The sequence below is a fragment of the Anomaloglossus baeobatrachus genome, chromosome 8 (assembly GCF_048569485.1).
Source record: "Anomaloglossus baeobatrachus isolate aAnoBae1 chromosome 8, aAnoBae1.hap1, whole genome shotgun sequence".
Classification (NCBI taxonomy): Eukaryota; Metazoa; Chordata; class Amphibia; order Anura; family Aromobatidae; genus Anomaloglossus; species Anomaloglossus baeobatrachus.
In genome coordinates this window covers 71999930-72017518 of record NC_134360.1, presented here as the reverse complement: position 1 = coordinate 72017518, position 17589 = coordinate 71999930, and the positions used below count along the sequence as shown (strand labels likewise).

Genomic DNA, 17589 nt, shown 5'->3' with positions numbered 1-17589 from the left:
GCCCATGTAGGGGCAAGCCATTAAGGAAGAGTGAATGACTTTAAGAGACGAGACAATGCCCCTTCCCATTTCTGTCTACTTGGATGGGCCCTATATCGCAGCAGAATTGGTTTAGGCGAGGCCGTGGAAAAAGGATAGCTCAAATGCCAAGGTAGTGATGGGATGATCAGACTGCAGGCCAGAAAACGCAGTATGCCACACACACTTTGCGCTAGCCATCACGCTGCCGTACACCCTTAAGGGCCGGGTACTTTCACCCGCCTTCCGGACCTGGAAGCGGGGACTTTGGTAGAGCTCTTCCCGATGACAATAGCGGCATGGCTGGTGGCTGGGCACACAGGCCACAGTCAGATCAAATGCACCAAAACCAGTAAGGAAAGTAGTAACCACTATACAGGTATAAGAATAGGCTAGGGACAAAGCCAAAAAGACAAGAGCAGAGAGCAAAGCAGCAGCAACACAAACTACTAACCTTTCTACCCAGGCACAACTGAAAATAATCAGCATTGACCAGAGGGTGTGGTGGGTTTAAATATCCCTCTCCTGGATCAGCTGACACTGCTGAGGTAACTCCCAGTCTCCACCTTCAACCCAGAGAGGCAAAGGAGGGGGAGAGGAAGATTGACTGGAAGGAACCTCCCTCCACCTTGCTGAAGCAGGAAACATGGGACCCTGACAACAGCTGACACTAGGGGTCCGGGTGTCCCAGGACCCCTGCACCACATAATCACTGAGAGCGATGGCGCCCCGCCTCCTAGCAATGCGACAACCTTAAGTGAGTCTTTTAGAGCGCAAAACCCAGCCAGAGTGAGCACCTGCAGTAGCCCCCCCCAGAGGTGACACCCCCACCCCTCATGGCCTGTGAGGGGATAGGTGATTGGAGAGAGAGCTGGAGCATGCCCAGGAGTGCAAAGGACTCGTCTGAGTGCAGAGGCACAGAAAGGATTAACCCCCTGACCCCTGGAGACCTGCCATGATACCCACCATCCGCTAAATCGCCATACCTGACAATAGCAGAGTGGAAAGAAAGAGCAGAAAGTTGAGAAAACGAGTTACCCAGTAGTGAGAGAGCTAGACCTGTAGGTAAATCGTACCTAGAAAAATCGTCCAGATTGGCAGTCTAGAGAGTGAGTGCGATATCTGGCTGCGAGAATACTGTGAACAGGATCAGGAGAGAGTGCAAGGAACCACAAAACTGAGCCGAAACGGTTTGTTCTGAACATCTGCGAGCCGGAGAGAGAAAAGGGTGACACCACGCATCGGAACCTGTGACCCCTTAGCCCGAAGAATATAAAGTGAACTTGCTTTGAGCAGTATACACCATTGAGTTGAAGTTAACAGAATTTCTTCCCCACTGCAGTAACATGCGTGCCATACCAGTGTTACCCCTACGTTAGAGCCAAGCGCAGGCCTTTGTAGTCAGTGTGCAGTAGCTGCGCACCTAGGCTAGCAAAGGCCAGTTAGGTGCTAGAATAGAGTAGCCGATAGCATTTATATTTATTGTTTATACTAAACTTACTACTCTGATAGCCGGAAAGCCGCTGATTGAGCTAATTTTTAGTATAACTGTTTCCTCTGTTACCAATATACAAACTGTTGATTGTATTCTCGAGCAAAATAACCTCTGCTCATCAATAAAGCTGGTATTTCTTTTTATGCCTCTTTGTCTACAGTACCCTATTTCAGCCCTGCTACATCTGAATTCACACTGAGCATCCATAGAACATGACCACCCGCTGTGAGGTTCAGGCAGAGACTGAGTGAGCTCTTCCACCTGTGACCGCAAATAGCCTGAGTGATTGCCACTGCACCAGGCCAATCGGGAAGAGTAGGGTAAAGTTCTGGGAATGTCGCATCTAATGGATGCTATTAGGCTGCTTTTTTTAGGCTGGGGGTGGCCCAATAAGCAAGGATTTCCACAGCCTGAGAATACCAGCCCCCAGCTTATACATATAAATAACTAAAAAAAAGCCACCTGCGGCTTCTCCTAATTTGATACACAGCCAAGATAAGTGCACAGTTGGGGGCTGCAGCCTGTAGCCATATGCTTTATCTATGCTGGGTATCATAATATGGGAAGACCCTAAAGGTCCAGTCACACTAAGCAACTTACCAGCGATCCCAACAACGATAGGGATCGCTGGTAAGTTGCTAGGAGGTTGCTGGTGAGATGTCACACTGCGACGCTCCAGCGATCCCACCAGCAACCTGACCCGGCAGGGATCGGTGGAGCGTCGCTACACGAGTTGCTGGTGAGCTCACCAGCAACCAGTGACCAGCCCCAAGCGCCGCGTGGAAGATGCTGCGCTTGGTAACTAAGGTAAATATCGAGTAACCAACCCGATATTTACCTTGGTTACCAGCGCACGGAGCTACACGTGCAGAGAGCAGGGAGCAGCGCACACTGAGCGCTGGCTCCCTGCTCTCCTAGTTACAGCACACATCGGGTTAATTACCTGATGTGTGCTGCAGCTACATGTGCACAGAGCAGGGAGCAGCGCACACCGCTTAGCGCTGGCTCCTTGCTCTCCTAGTTACAGCACACATCGGGTTAATTACCCGATGTGTACTGCAGCTAAATGTGCACAGAGCAGGGAGCAGCGCACAATGCTTAGCGCTGGCTCCCTGCTCTCCTAGCTACAGCACACATCGGGTTAATTAACCCGATGTGTCCTGCAGCTACATGTGCACAGAGCAGGAGCCGGCACTGACAGTGAGAGCGGCGGAGGCTGGTAACAAAGGTAAATATCGGGTAACCAAGGACAGGGCTTCTTGGTTACCCGATGTTTACTGTGGTTACCAGCCTCCGCAGAAGTCGGCTCCTGCTGCCTGCACATTCAGTTGTTGCTGTCTCGCTGTCACACACAGCGATCTGTGCTTCACAGCGGGAGAGCAACAACTAAAAAATGTCCCAGGACATTCAATAACAACCAACGACCTCACAGCAGGGGCCAGGTTGTTGCTGGATGTCACACACAGCAACATCGCTAGCAACATCGCTGCTACGTCACAAAAGTTGTTCGTTAGCCGATGTTGCTAGCGATGTTGCTTAGTGTGACGGGGCCTTAAGCCAAATGTTTTATTTATTTTTACATCACGATAGTGACCCGCAGACAGCACCTGTGATTAGTTGCAGTCAGATGCTGTCACATAGGCTGGGGGGGCGCATCTGACTGCAACCAATCACAAACGCCAGGACAGTTGATGGGCAGGGAAAGCAGTGCATATGCAATGAGAGCGGCCCTGGAAGTGAATGAGCGGCCGCAGGAGCAGTTACAGCCGCGCTGGAGATGCAGTAAATATGAAGAGCTTTCCCCTATCTCCCTATCCCTTCTACCACCATTTTTAATAGCCGGATTCTGATCCCCATAGACTTATATAAGATCGGTATCTGGCCAGATAACCAGGACCAAAACTGGAATTTTTAACCTGGTTAGACTTGTTGGTCCTGGTTATCTGTGAGTCCACTCATCACTAATACGGTAGTAAGGTATAGGACAATAGAAGCTCTTAAATGGCCTCTTTAACAGTATGTCCTGTCATAGGTGTAACGCTTGCCAGTGAAGACGGGGCGATGAGCAGAAGAGGACCCACTGGACCACAATGGGGACCCGGGTTTACCCTTTAATGGGGGTGGGGCTTGACTAAGTGCCTATCAATGTAGACATTGGGTGAGACAGTGACCGAGACTGTGGAAGCTGACTCCAGAACAGGAGCAGGCCCAAGTATGGACAGGCAAAGTCTATAGAGCTGAAAGATTCAGCTGGGAATAGCTGAGGCAGACAGTATGGTGAGGACAGGCGAGTACTGAGGATATGGCTGAGACAAAGATGACAGGTACTGGTCTATAGACACTGGCAAAGGTAATGGACAGTAGACAAGGTGACCTGACAACTAGCTAGCTAGAGGGATAACACCAACTAACTGACCAAGATGCTCAGGAACCTCTGCTAGAGGATGGGTGCCTGAAATACCTAGTGCCTCTCAGCAATAGGCTGAGAGGCACTTCCGGGAAATAGTTTCAACAATAGGTTTCAACTAAATGGGTAATATTTGGACAGGGACTTCACATTTTAAGCTTTTTTGAGGTTGGCCCGAAGGAAAAGAGAGCGCAGCAGCCCAATAGCAGCCACTGATTGTCAGCAAAGTTCATGTGATATAACAATATCATGTGAGCCATAGGAAATGCAGGGCCAACATCCATCGTTGCAATAGTGCCTGTGCGGGAAGTGAATATATCTTTTATTTTACAAGGCTGACTACTTTATGTAAAGGAAAACCCATTGAATGAATTGTGATACTGAGATTTTCAATACACATAGTCTTATCAGTTCCTACTTCCAAGGTTCACCTTTTATACAAATATACTGTATTCATTGCACTGAAGAACTATATAATTGAATTCCATATTTTTACAGTAAGTGCTTTATCCAGTGGAGAGGCTGCAGCTATTGACCTATGACATGAATAGAATGAAGTGGCTTATCATAAAGGTGGTAGTGGCTGAATATTTTCTGTAAATTACTATTATTTTAAGACAAGTTAAAAGGATTTTACCTAACCCATGTCACAATGAGAATGAATAGCGCTGGTTGACTTTATATCCTGTAGGTTCTCTGCATGTATTAGGTGATCCCAGCAAGCTCCTGTATATTATTCATATCCTGCAAATAAATATAGTGCTGTGTCAAATAAGCAAACAAATGTATAGCTTAACAGCATAATGTAATTTCCTCACAAACACAAAGCATGGCTAAGCTAGTAATTTGGAGATTTAAAAACATATCATAGTGTCAAAAAGCATTATGTGCAAAGTGTGTTTTCTTTGTAAGTAGAATGTATTACCTTTTTCGAATATCAAAAATATATACAAAGGGAAAAAAAATCTCCTTAATTTGAATCAGGTGCTTTTTCATTTCAATGAACCAACAGGGGTAATGTAGATAGAAGGTATATTTAGACAGTGGTGAACATAGCCATTCTGCGCAGCTCCTGCGCCTTCCTGCATCTGATGAAAGTGCAGGAGCTCCGCAAAAATGTTTTGGTTTTTTTTTTATCACTATCTGAATAAATCTCTCCACAAGAATGCCTAATGATTCACAGTTACCATATATGAAAGCAAGCAGCTCCAGACCTAAGTGAAGGAGGTTTTTTCCCCAATGCATTTCTTCTGTGTCGTTATCAACTGCTGAAGGGAGGCTTGTAATAATGATCCACCAAGGCAGAGCAGCAGCTTTTAACCTACTAAGGAGGTGTCACGGGTGACAGACAGTCTTCGGGTGTCTGGCTATAGAAGGTCACAGCGTTTGGCTGCACAAACTGCTCCCTGTATTATTTCTGCTTGGTTTTCATCCCTTTCCCGTTAGGACCCTGCAGATTTCATCAGCCTGTTAGATGTTTTTCATCAATACTTCCCTTGTCTTTATCTACCTTCCCTTCCTATTACCTTGTGCTGGTGATATTTGATACATCTTTATCAAGTCTTCAATGTTAGCAGTCAGTTTGCATATATCTGGAGAATCTTGGTGTTTGGTGCAGTTTCTCTCCCTGAGTCAAGTAGAGATAAGTTGTTTGTTGTTTTTCCTTGTTTATTATCTATGTGTGTCTTTTAGCACCTAGTGGGGTTGATGAAGAGCTCATCCCATTTGCTTTCTACATAGGGCCCAGATCAGGGTCAGGCATGTGGCTCGGCGCATAGGTGCAGAACATATTTACAGCGGTAAAGAACCCAGGGTGTTGTGAATACTGTCTGGTGGAGTTCCGCTCTGTTTTTCTCTGCCAGTTGTCTGAAATTCCAGAGACTATAGGAGTCTGTCTCTTGTCCCTCTGGCTTCCCCGCTACCAAGCTAAGTTAAGTTCATGGTTTTGCTTCATACTTTTCGTGTGTTATTTGCTTATGCATCTGTGAATTATCTCTGAAGGTTTTTTGTATCGTATCCTGTTTTGTTTGTGCCTTCAGATAAGGAAGATTTTTTTTTTTATTAAAAAAGGAAAAAAAAAATCGCTTCTTTTTTTAATAAAAAAAAATCTTCCTTATCTGAAGGATACCTTAACCTACTCGTTGTCGGACTGTTTCGGGTCGGGTCAGGCGATGTCACTTGTGGGCTTGCCTGCTTCCATTGCCCCGAGGCGTACAGCAAATGGTGGGGGAAGTGGGGTATTTGGGAAAGTTTGTTGTGACACCACCTGTGGTTTGCAGCCAGGAGTAGCCGCCGATGCAGGATTCCTTGCTGCGGCAGGTGTTAAGGCAGCCGGGATGGTATCGCTCCCACAGGCGGAGCGGCCCCCGGGTGGATGAAGAGAGGAGTTAATGGCGGTTGGCGTCTCAGCGCCGGGCGGTGATGCCGGTAAGGACAAGCCAACACACATCTCTGCAGGTTCAAGGTGCAGTTTACTCACAGCTTCAGTCGCCAGCCCAGCAGTACTGCTCACTGCCGTGATGTGCTCCGGTCAGTCTTAGACAAGTAAGGGGCCACCACCGGTGTTTGAAGAGCGAAGGAGAGAGAGAGCATCATATTTCTAGGGTGTCCCTCTCAGTAGTTAGGTATTCTGGCTGAGCTCCCGCTCCAAGCCCCGGGCCTAGTAAAGTTCAAGTTTTACAGAGATATTTTGCCAGAACTATGGTCCCGACAGATCTGTTTTTGATGTGAGTGTAATGTGCCTATTTCTACCCTCAGGTGGAACCCGCCCCCCAGGTGGCCTTCTTCAGTGACCGGGGAAGTCCCATGATCGTGATGGCCACCCCCCTGCCTACCCTGAGCCATCCTTCCCTGTTTGAAGGCTCCTAAGCTGTATGTAGTGTGTGAATGTGGAACACCGGTGATTAACTCCCTCTTACCTGAGATAGATACCGCACCTTAATTGAGGTGCAGTACCCTGTGGCGACTAGAGTCTCAGGGGCACCACATTCCTCCACAGCAAATGGCAGCACTCCTGGGCTGAAACAAAACACAGTTAACACCGCAATTTTTATATGCATGTAACAGATTAACAAGAAAACATCCTTCCCCTTCTTTGGGAAGCAGCGATAATTTCAAAACATTTCAAACATTTCCAACAATACCGGTCACAGATCATCAAAAAATTTCAAGGCAACAAATATCAGCAATTAGAAAACATTCTGCACATGAAAATCGTTAACATTTATTCTTGCTTGGTTGCTGATGTTTCCAGAGGGTCGGTCCCAACTCCCTGGTTTGGCACTATAACTGGACATCTTCTGGCATAATGACCTTACTTGCCACATCGGCAGCAGATGGGCTGCCCAACAGCATCATAACGGTCAGTTGCTGTGGGCGGCGGGTTCTTCCCACGTCGCCGCCAGGGGAGATCATCAGCACAGGGGTGCCCCACATGAAATATACAGTACATGGAGACACGTCCAATTTTTTCCAGGTAGCATGGGTGACAAGGGCCAATGCAAGTCTATGGGTCAGTGAAAAACATGTACAGCACATGGGTGACAACAGTGTAGCGTCTGTCTGCTATATGCAGTCAACCTTGGAGAGTATAGGAGAAGCTTTAGCCTTTATTTTTTTAATTAGCCATTGTGATGCAGTAAAGGGTATGGTGGTTGATGTGAGCTATATCCCTTCTAGCATGTGCTTTTTGCATTGGTGAGTTGCAGAGAAAAAGTTAATCTCTTTGCTAGTTCAGGTTTTGAGGCCTGATGTGCACAGGTGAATAGTTAGCACAGCATAAATAGATGTCTAGATCCTCTCAGTGTGTGGGTGGTTGGGCTGGAGAACTGAAGGAAACTTTGTGGGGAATCCACATCTGAATGGACTGTCAAGTCTGGGACTCATGTTATGCTGCTACCAAGCTGGACTTTTCGTGTGTTTCTTGGTCTGAAGAAAGACTGTATTTATGTTTTTGTCGTCAAGTGCGAATAAAACACTGACCTTTTTGGACTGGGAACCCGTGTGTGCCTTTTTACTGCGTCCCTGCCATTGCCTACCAGAGCTGATTCTCTACACCATCCATAAAAAACACTGATATCAAAAACAGACACACTGATGACACTGATCCAAAATTCTGACGAGTCGACACCAGTACTGTTTTTTCACGGATGTGTGAATGAGGCCTAAGACAAGTAATTTTCATTTAACAAATGAAATGCTGAAGGTTTCTTTTTAATTAAATATGCTCTCTCTTTCTTATGTTTTCTTATAGTCTTCATGTGATAGTGAAGCTGTTATTTAAAATGGTTAACGTGCCTCCATGCTTTGTCCCTCTTTATTAAATTCATTAACAGTCTTTTATTTTTTTGTATGTCGAGGCTATGGTGAGATGTGAAGTAAGTGGCTTTGACATGATCTGCTGAGTTTGGCCCTCCAGGTGTCAGAACAGATTCCGCGTGCATTGCCGTTGGAACCTTACTATTTATTGTGAGCTCAGGACTTGCTGCGTTTCGGATTTCTAAGAATTGCATCTTTGTACGCATCTGAAATAACAGAGATTTAACAAATAGAAAATTGCTGCCCTGGTTATAATTGCATTTCCACAGTGATGTCACCAATGTCATTATGCTTATCCATTCAACTACTGAAAATTAAGATTTCATCTCTGTAACAATCAGTCATTGACCTTTTCAGTAAGATTCCTACGATCCAGTGTCAGGGGTATGGCGACTGCTGGGAGGCAAAACAATTGTTAAAGGGAGCCAACCAGCAGGATTTTCCTATATAAAGTAAAGCCAGTGCTATACTGGTGCACGGATGCTGAATGTAACCCTACCTCTGTTCAGAGATTGGATGTTTTATTTCATAAATATGTTCAAGTAAAGTTCCAGCAATGCACTGCTATTTGATTGACAGCTGCAACAAGAAGGGAATTTGTGGGTTGGGTTTTGCTATCTATCCCAACCCCTGTCTCCCTGCCTGGCCTTCCGCCCCCTGTGGCCATCATAGACATTAATTCCGGCGCAGACAGACAGACAGGGGCGGGAATAGTTAGCAAGACCCGACCAACATATTCCTTTCCTGTTGCTCCTGTCAATCAAGTAGCAGTGCATTGCTGGAACTTTACTTGTACATATTTCAGAAATAAAACATCCAATTCTACAGCAATTCTGTGAAAAGTTGAGCGACAAAATCATATCAGGAAAGTATCTGAAAATCAGTAATTTTAGAGCTCTTATTTTGCTGTAAGTAAAACAGACAAGCTACAGATTGTTATACACCAGTCTTAGATCCAGGCTTTGGTCCCCTCATCTATTTTTGCTGGACTTTGTTGTGCTCCACATCGAGCTTTGCAGATAGCCTGGTGTGCTCCCATGGGATTATCTACTTGGGCTATATAAGGCCCACCAAGACACACACCTGTTTCTTGGTATTAAGACTGTTAGTGTTTTTGTATCCTGTTCATCTGTGGCCTCTAGTCTTTCTACTACCTGCTTACTGGTCTTCTCTCTCCCTGTTGGTCTCCAGTGCTTCTACTACCTGCTTCCTGGTCTCCTGTGGCCTCCAGAGCTTCTACTGTCTGTTTCCTGGTCTCCTATCTGTCTTCGACCTACAGTGCTTCTACTTCCTGCTTTCAGGTCTCCTGTCTCAGTAGAGCTCCATCTCTGGCGTCACTGCTCTGGAGGCATCTCTCTCCGTTGCCCTCGGTGGCATTGCTTCGCATGCATAGACAGGCCACCGCCATCTTTTGTACAGGATGGGCGGAGAGCTCTGGCTCCGGGCATGACTCCACTGTCTCCTCAGGTCTCCGCCCGGCGGAAATGAGGCCAAGATGTCGATTTCTGGGCTGAAGGTCGAGCTGCGACTCCTGAAGTCTATCTTCAGTAAAGAGCACAAAAGGTTCCGGATCATCAGCTGGAGACTGGACGAGCTGCACTGTGTGTTCATCCAGAGCATCGGGGGTACCCTGACCATCCACTGCAATATCATGGAATCCTACCCTTCTTCTGCACCAATATAGTTTGTCGAATCAGATGACCCAAATCTGACTTCTGTTTTTGAATGCTTGGAGGATATTAAGAAAAGCAGCACACGGCTCCTGCAGCGGTTGAAGCATTTGATTTGTGACCTGTGCAGATTGTACAATCTCCCGCAGCATCCTGAAGTTGAAATGCCTCTGCCTACAGGACAGAATGGCACAACAGAGGAAGTTACATCTGAAGAGGAAGAGGAGGAAGACATAGGAAAGGATATCGAAGGCTTTGATCATTATGACATGAAGGACGAAAAACCAGTGGATGGCAAGAAGTTTGAGGATGAAGGCAATGAAAAAGAAAACCTTGCCATCTTAGAGAAGATTCGAAAGAATCAAAGACAGGACCACATTAATGGTGCAGTTTCTGGCTCCATACAATCTTCTAACCGTCTTATGAAAGTGTCACAAACCACCGGGGGGGTCACTCAGAAATCCCCCGCGCTGGCTACCAGTACGTCACAATCGGGGGGTAACAAGTGGGGGTCACCCCTCCTTTATACCTCCCGACCGACAGACAGAGCACGTGACGCGCTCTCTAGCGCCCCTCTTATAGTCAGGCCAATTATGGAATTGCCCGACCATAAGCAAGGAGGCCGCTATACTACTTATGCCGATTATTGAAGGGTCCCCGGTGAGAGTAAGGTATATATTCCCCCGACCTCCGCGGGCGGAATATATAATATCTTCCCGAATCTCACTGGCCTCCCCACAATAATCCTTGGCACAATTCGCTGCCACCAACCGATTTACGGTAACTATTAGCCGAACACACAGACGTGGGATTCAAGATCGAGATAACAGAACAGCCCAAGATTAATTATATAATTTAATCAGCCTAAAGCACACTAGAAACTACAATATATACAATAGGGAATCTACAGAATATACATATGTCAGAGTACAGTTACAATCAAAGCATGGGTTACAAACAGGCATACACAGTTCCAGCAGTTACCTTGTTGCGTCTGGCCACAGGGGGGCGCTGTAGACCAGGTTTCCAGGAACTCCCTCACAGGTCTTTCCCAACCAGGCCCCCGAGCAGAAGAACACTGGAAAATGGCCGAAGTAGGGTTATCAACCTGGGCAGATCCAGGTCCCCTCCTACCTTAGTGACCTCACAGGGAAGCACTGCCACTCCCCCTGCATGGATCAGAATTATCCAGCAAAGGGGATATTGGCCATAACTTTGCCTGGGAGCGTCGTAGGCGGACGCCAATGCTCTCATTGTGACAGTTATGAATTTAGCTACAGAACGAGGGGACTCATGACCTGTCTGCCAGTTCCCCATTGGCTGATATCACGCCTGGGGCATTTCCCAATGTCCTGCTCCCATAAAAAGGGGGTGCCGGCATCGTCCACATGCGGAGACACCATTTTTATGGTTGCCATATTTATCGGAAATATGGCTTGCGAGATATGAACCATTTTTTACTGGAGTCGTTCTGTCTGGCTATTTCCATAGCCTTGCTAATTAGATAGCAGCTCCTACTACAGGGTGACGGCAGGGAGTCATCCTGTGTCCATTGTTCCCACACCACCTCATTTCCATATCACAGGACATGGCCATGGGATTTGTTGCTAAACCAGTTGTGTGAAGGAAAGGGGGGGTGACACCAGGAGAGGGCTTCCTGACATACTTGAATATCATGATTTATCGTCATATCTCCGGATTTACCTCACAGAAAGTACTTCAACTACCTGCTGCCTGGTCTCCTGCCTGCCTGTGGTATCCAATGCTTACACTACCTGCTTCCTGGTCTCCTATTTGCCTGTGGCCTCCAGTGTTTCTACTACCTGCTTCCTGGTCTCCTGTCTTCCTGTGATCTCCAGTGCTTCTACTACCAGCTTCCCGCATGCCTCATCTACCTGCTGCAGATATGCCCCTGGCCCTTGTGCCCATCAAGGGCTTGGAGGATCCACCTCACCAAGTAAGCTAAAACACAAATACATTGCACACAAGTTTTATGTCGTGTGTGAGTTGCACTGAAGTCTATGGCAAGTGTGTTGTGTGCGAATTGCATTCAACAACAAGAAATCCAAGACATTTGGAAACGTGTGACTCTGTGCCATAATATGTTGCAGGTCACAATGTGTAGCTGCAATTTCAGTTTTCAAGTCGACGTATAGGAAATCATCAATGTAATTATGGCAGCGCTTCAACTGGTTTCCTACCACAGCACAATTTTAAGTAGGAACTAATATCTTTAAATATAGGCTCTATGTGGATTAGTCCATAAAAAGATAAACCTTTAATGCACCACAGAGTAGGCAATAACAATCATAATGTAATGTCAAAAGACTGAAGGCCAGCTCAATGTTAGATTTCAGCCGACCTGCCTTCACGAAGAGAGAACAGCTCAATGAAAAGAAATGGTTGAAATCCAGGAATCCTATGGGAAAAATTGTCATATAAAAACAAAGCCTTTTCAGTTATTTTTCTAACTTGTTTGCTAACCTTGGGGCTAAACTGTGTCAAAAACAGGATTCCTGCAAAACAAAATAGGAATAAGGGAATCAAGAATTAAAACTGATGCACAACTGCAAAGTGTACTCATTTTAGGTCAACATGAACAAGCTTAGAGGAGAAGCAATTTGGGGACATCAGGCTGTGGTGTCAGTGTCCGTACAAGGTGAGCACTTATGTCACGCTTTAAACGTGGCACGCGTGTTCAGACCAGCAGAAGTCTGATACACAATAAAAAAACACGACAACCAAGTAGGACACAAGGAATACAATTACAATGGTGGGCCCTGACACTAATGAGAGGGTAGATGCCTCCTCCCTTTACCTGCTGCTGTACCCTGTACTCCTAGCCAGACCCTATACAAGCTCCACATCTGTCGCTGAGTAGGAACTTGAAGGTCTGAAAAGACCCTACAATAGTCCTGGCTAGTGAGTGGGAAGGTAAGGCTCACTAGACCCACCACTGCACTAATACAACACAAGGGTAGGTGAGACAAACAGGGGAATATTGACCAAAATGGAGAAGTTATGACTACAGGGTGAATCCACAGCAGCTCCTTCCACTAAGGCAGCAAGAATACAAAGGGTTTTGTATAATCAGCCAGGATTGCTGGGAAACCCTATTACTTACACGTAAATGGGCGTGGCTACAAAGCAGTTGCAGCTGACAAGCACTGCTGGGAAGCTACTGACAGCAAAACTGACCTTAACTATTTAACCACCAAGTAAAACAAAACAACATTTACTTGTTGAGTCCCAGATAAGAATAAGACACGACTGTGACAACTCATGTTTGTTTTTGCAGAGGTCAAATAATTTAAACAATTAGAAAGCCCCTAGGTGTAGTGTTGCCTGATTCCAAGGTGCATTATGCCCTTAGAACCAATGTCTGTAAATAAAATGAGGTAAGCTTTTTAAGCTACTAGTAAATGGAGCCAACAGTCCATTGCATTTACACATTTACAAATTTCCAACATCTAAAGAGATGGAGAACAGACTAGGCTGGTTACTTCCATTGTTTCAATAAATGATGAAGCTCTGCATGCTTTTCCAATTTTATTAAACAAGAGTAAAGAAATACCTCAAAGATTATGGAAAGAAAATTGGGGTAACAAAGCACAAAGACCTCCTTCCCCAGATACTAAGGAATGTATCAGCAGCACAAGAAGATGACTTAAGGCCACTTTACACACTGCAATCTCACTAGGGAAAATCGCTGCCCGTGGCGCACAACATCACTCAGACCCGTCACACTACTTACCTGCCTAGCGATGTCTCTGTGACCGGCAAACCGCCTCCTTTCTAAGGGAGCGGTTCGTTTGGCGTCACAGCGACGTCAGTAAGCGGCCTCCCAATAGAAGCGGAGGGGCGGAGATGAGCAGGACGAACATACCGGCCACCTCCTTCCTTCCTCATTGCGGGCGGCCGCAGGTAAGGTGAGGTTCCTCGTTCCTGCGGTGTCACACATAGCGATGTGTGCTGCCGTAGGAACGACGAACCACCTGCGTCCTGCAACAGCAACGATATTTGGGAAATGGACAGCGTGTCAACGAGCAACGATAAGGTGAGTATTTTTGATCGTTAGCGGTCGCTCGTACATGTCACACGCAACGACATCGCTAACCAGAACGGATGTGTGTCACGAATTCCGTGACCCCAACGACATCTCTTTAGCGATGTCGTTGCGTGTAAAGCGGCCTTAAAGGTTTAGACTAATGACTACAATGAGCTCCAAGAATCCGAAACAAGAGAAATATGAGTCCTCCTCACACAACACATTGATAATATAAGAATCCTTTATTAAACATAACGAAAGCAATGTGTATAAAAACATAAAAATGGAAACATACATGTGACAAGAACATCCACCGCATAATGCAAAAATTGTATGAGCAATGATTAAAGTAGAGTCAATGAAATAAAATACAGGTTTTGGTGCTGGGTATGCAAAAAATGAAAATAGTACAAGTTATTTTATATATATATATATTGTTTGCATAATAGGTGTACAAATATACAACAGTTTTTGTGCTGAGTGTACTAATATTCATACAGTGCAAGTTATTTTGTATATATTATTTATGGCAGGTGAACTCATCAATATTGTTAGTGAGATGGTTGATGTAAGGCAAGTATCTTGATATCAGGAAATCCAATGTGCAATAATAGATAAATACATAAATTAATAAATAAAGGGCTATATCAATATGTGAATGCTTATCGTGTAATAGGTCTAGAAACAGGAGATGGATTGTGGTCCAATACTATGTAGTGCAAATAACAACTGTTAGTTGTGGAACTGGTTCTAATGTTTAATTATTCTAGACAAAGGACCTTAAAGTGGATGTCCACTACTTTATGATTCCACGTTTTCCCTCAGGTAAATGATGAAGCCTATGCTCACCTCTCCTACTTACGGCATTCCAGCGGTGCTTAAGCTTGTGTTCCCTGAGCTCATGTGAGGTTGTGACGTCATGTGAGCCCTGCATCCAATCAACACGAGCTTCTGTCTCCCCACCTTTGGACCAAACTAACAATTAACAGGAAGTGAACGTAGCCGCAGCACTCACTTCCTGTTAATAAACTTCTTTGGTCTGAAAAACCTCAACAATCATAATGAATTACCCAAAGCAATTTTAGCACGGGCATCTCTGCAGAGGCGCCAAAGAACTCACCACCTCAGCCAGTTCACCTCTTCCCCTGCACTTTCCCAGCCATCCATGTGTGCTGCTGCCTCCTTCCCTTCCTGGGCCCTGTACATGCCGCACAGGGATCCCGGGAGTGCACCTAAGAAATGCACACTGGCCCTCCTATATGGCTGAGAGGCACTGTGTATTTAAGGTACCCTCCCATTAGGGGAGGTTCCTGCGCAACGCTTCTAGTTAGTAAGTCAGTGTTCCAATCTGCTAGTTCTCCAATGTAGCTAGTTGTCAGGTTCCTGTGCTCCCGTCCTGTTAACCCTGTCTCCAGTACCTGCCCTCCCATACCTGTCTGCTCTTGCCATGACCACCATTCCTATCTGTACCTGCCTGTCCAGCCTTCCTTAGTCACCCTGCTTGTACCCGTCTATACTTGAGTTCATCACCTGTTCTCGGGTCAGCTGCCACAGTCCCGGTCACTGCCCTGGGAGTGGTACCTGATGTCCACCTCACGATGGGCTGCTAGTTAAGCCCCTCCCACTAAAGGGTAAGTCTGAGTCCCCCTGTGGTCCAGTGGTCCATTAATCCCGTTCGATGCCTCTACACCAGCTGTGAGTGTTTCAGCCATATAGATCCAAAATCTTGTGAAACCTATATGGAAAAAAGGGTTAGTTACCACAGAGCGCGAACCCTCTGACATATGTTTTCTGAGTTACTTCCTCAGAAGTAAACAAAAGTCAACATTTCTAACCTTCAGTTGCAAAATTAAAGAGCTAAAGATTAGGAAAGTTATTTTACCACTCCTACAATGAGATAACCACACTGATTGACGGAACGATTTTAGTAAGGTCAGTGTGTTCAATTTACAGATATCAAAACTTAAGCGGGCTTTACACACAGCGACATCGCTAGCGATGTCGCTGGTGAAAGCACCCGCCCCCATCGGTTGTGCGTCATGGGCAAATCGCTGCCCGTGGCGCACAACATCGCTCGGACCCGTCACACGGACTTACCTGCCTAGCGACGTCGCTGTGGCCGGCAAACCGCCTCCTTTCTAAGGGGGCTGTTCGTTCGGCGTCACAGCGGCGTCACTAAGCGGCCGCCCAATAGAAGCGGAGGGGCGGAGATGAGCGGGCCGAACATCCCGCCCACCTCCTTCCTACCTCATTGCGGGCGGCCGCAAGGACTGGGATGTTCCTCGTTCCTGCGGTGTCACATGTAGTGATGTGTGCTGCCACAGGAACGATGAACAACCTGCGTCCTGCAACAGCAACGATATTCGGGATTAGAACGACCGGTCAACGATCAACGCTTAGGTGAGTAATTTTGATCGTTTAACGGTCGTTCGTGCGTTTCACACGCAACGACGTTGCTAATGAGGCCGGATGTGCGTCACGAATTCCGTGGCCCCAACGACATCTCGTTAGCGATGTCGTTGCGTGTAAAGCCCGCTTTAGATTTTAATATTACTGAAATGTATTGTTTTACTGAAAATCCTATAAATGTGTGAGTATTGAGACAAAGAGTATTAATTAAGTTGTAAAGAAGCTCTTTTCACACACCAAGCAATAGGAATGTCACAACATTTTTGCTTACTGTGCCGTCACCAGACGTGTGAGCAAAACAGTTAACGGTAAAGGATTTATCGGGAAAATATATGACATAAGCATGGAAAATTGAGAACACTACTTTGAGTTTCTTCTCCAGACCCAGAGCCAATAAAGAGGGCCAAGGAAAAATGTCCTAATAAATGAAAGCTTGTAATGGTGATTTCCAATCCCATAACCCTAAGGAACCCTACAACAAATTTTCCATTCCTGAGAAACCTTTAATTTCATTCCCACCTGAAGGAATGTTGGTGTAAAGGTGAATAAATTCTTGACTAATTGTACAGTATATATTGCATGAGATGTGTTGACTATTTTGCTAGGCATGTTTTAGCCGGTAAAAGGGAACCTGTCACCAGATTTGGCGACTATAAGCTGCGGCCACCACCAGTGAACTCTTATATACAGCATTCCAGAATACTGTAAATAAGTGCCCAGGCCGCTATGTAGAACGTAAAAAACACCTTTATTATACTCACCTGCGGGGCAGGGCAGTCCGATGGGTGTCACTGCTCTCCGGTCCAGTGCCTCCTCTCTGCGGCGATCACCGTCCTACTCCTCCTACCCAGCCCAGTATGGATGAAATGTCTTACTTCATCCACACAGGCCAGCATTGCGCTACTGCACAGATGCACTTTAAACTACCCTGTTGAGGGCAGATCAAAGTACTGTAATGCGCAGGCGCGAGGAAAGATCAAAAGACTGTCTCCATAGTATCAGGAATACAAGAAAGTATGACCTACTTCAGCTGTGTAGGCTGAAGGGAGCCAGGGCAGAGCCATGGGCGTAGTGACCCATGGCTCATCTTTGCAGGGCAGCAAGGGGTTAATGATTTTTTATAGAAAGAGCGGGCTTTTGTGGGGTCAAGAGTTTAGGGGGGTGGATTTATAGGGCCAGGGGAGGGGACAGGGTGGGGGCTGTATATATGTCCAGGGGAAAAGGG

General features: G+C 46.1%; 1 protein-coding gene and 1 pseudogene across 3 annotated transcripts in view; both read left to right on the top strand.

The window, feature by feature from the left end:
* Window positions 1–17589, top strand: part of CACNA1I (calcium voltage-gated channel subunit alpha1 I) — a 1217075-nt gene that overhangs the window by 611449 nt on the left and 588037 nt on the right. The gene's annotated exons all lie outside the window — the stretch shown is intronic.
* LOC142249324 (ubiquitin-conjugating enzyme E2 Q2 pseudogene) lies at window positions 9733–14837 on the top strand (annotated as a pseudogene).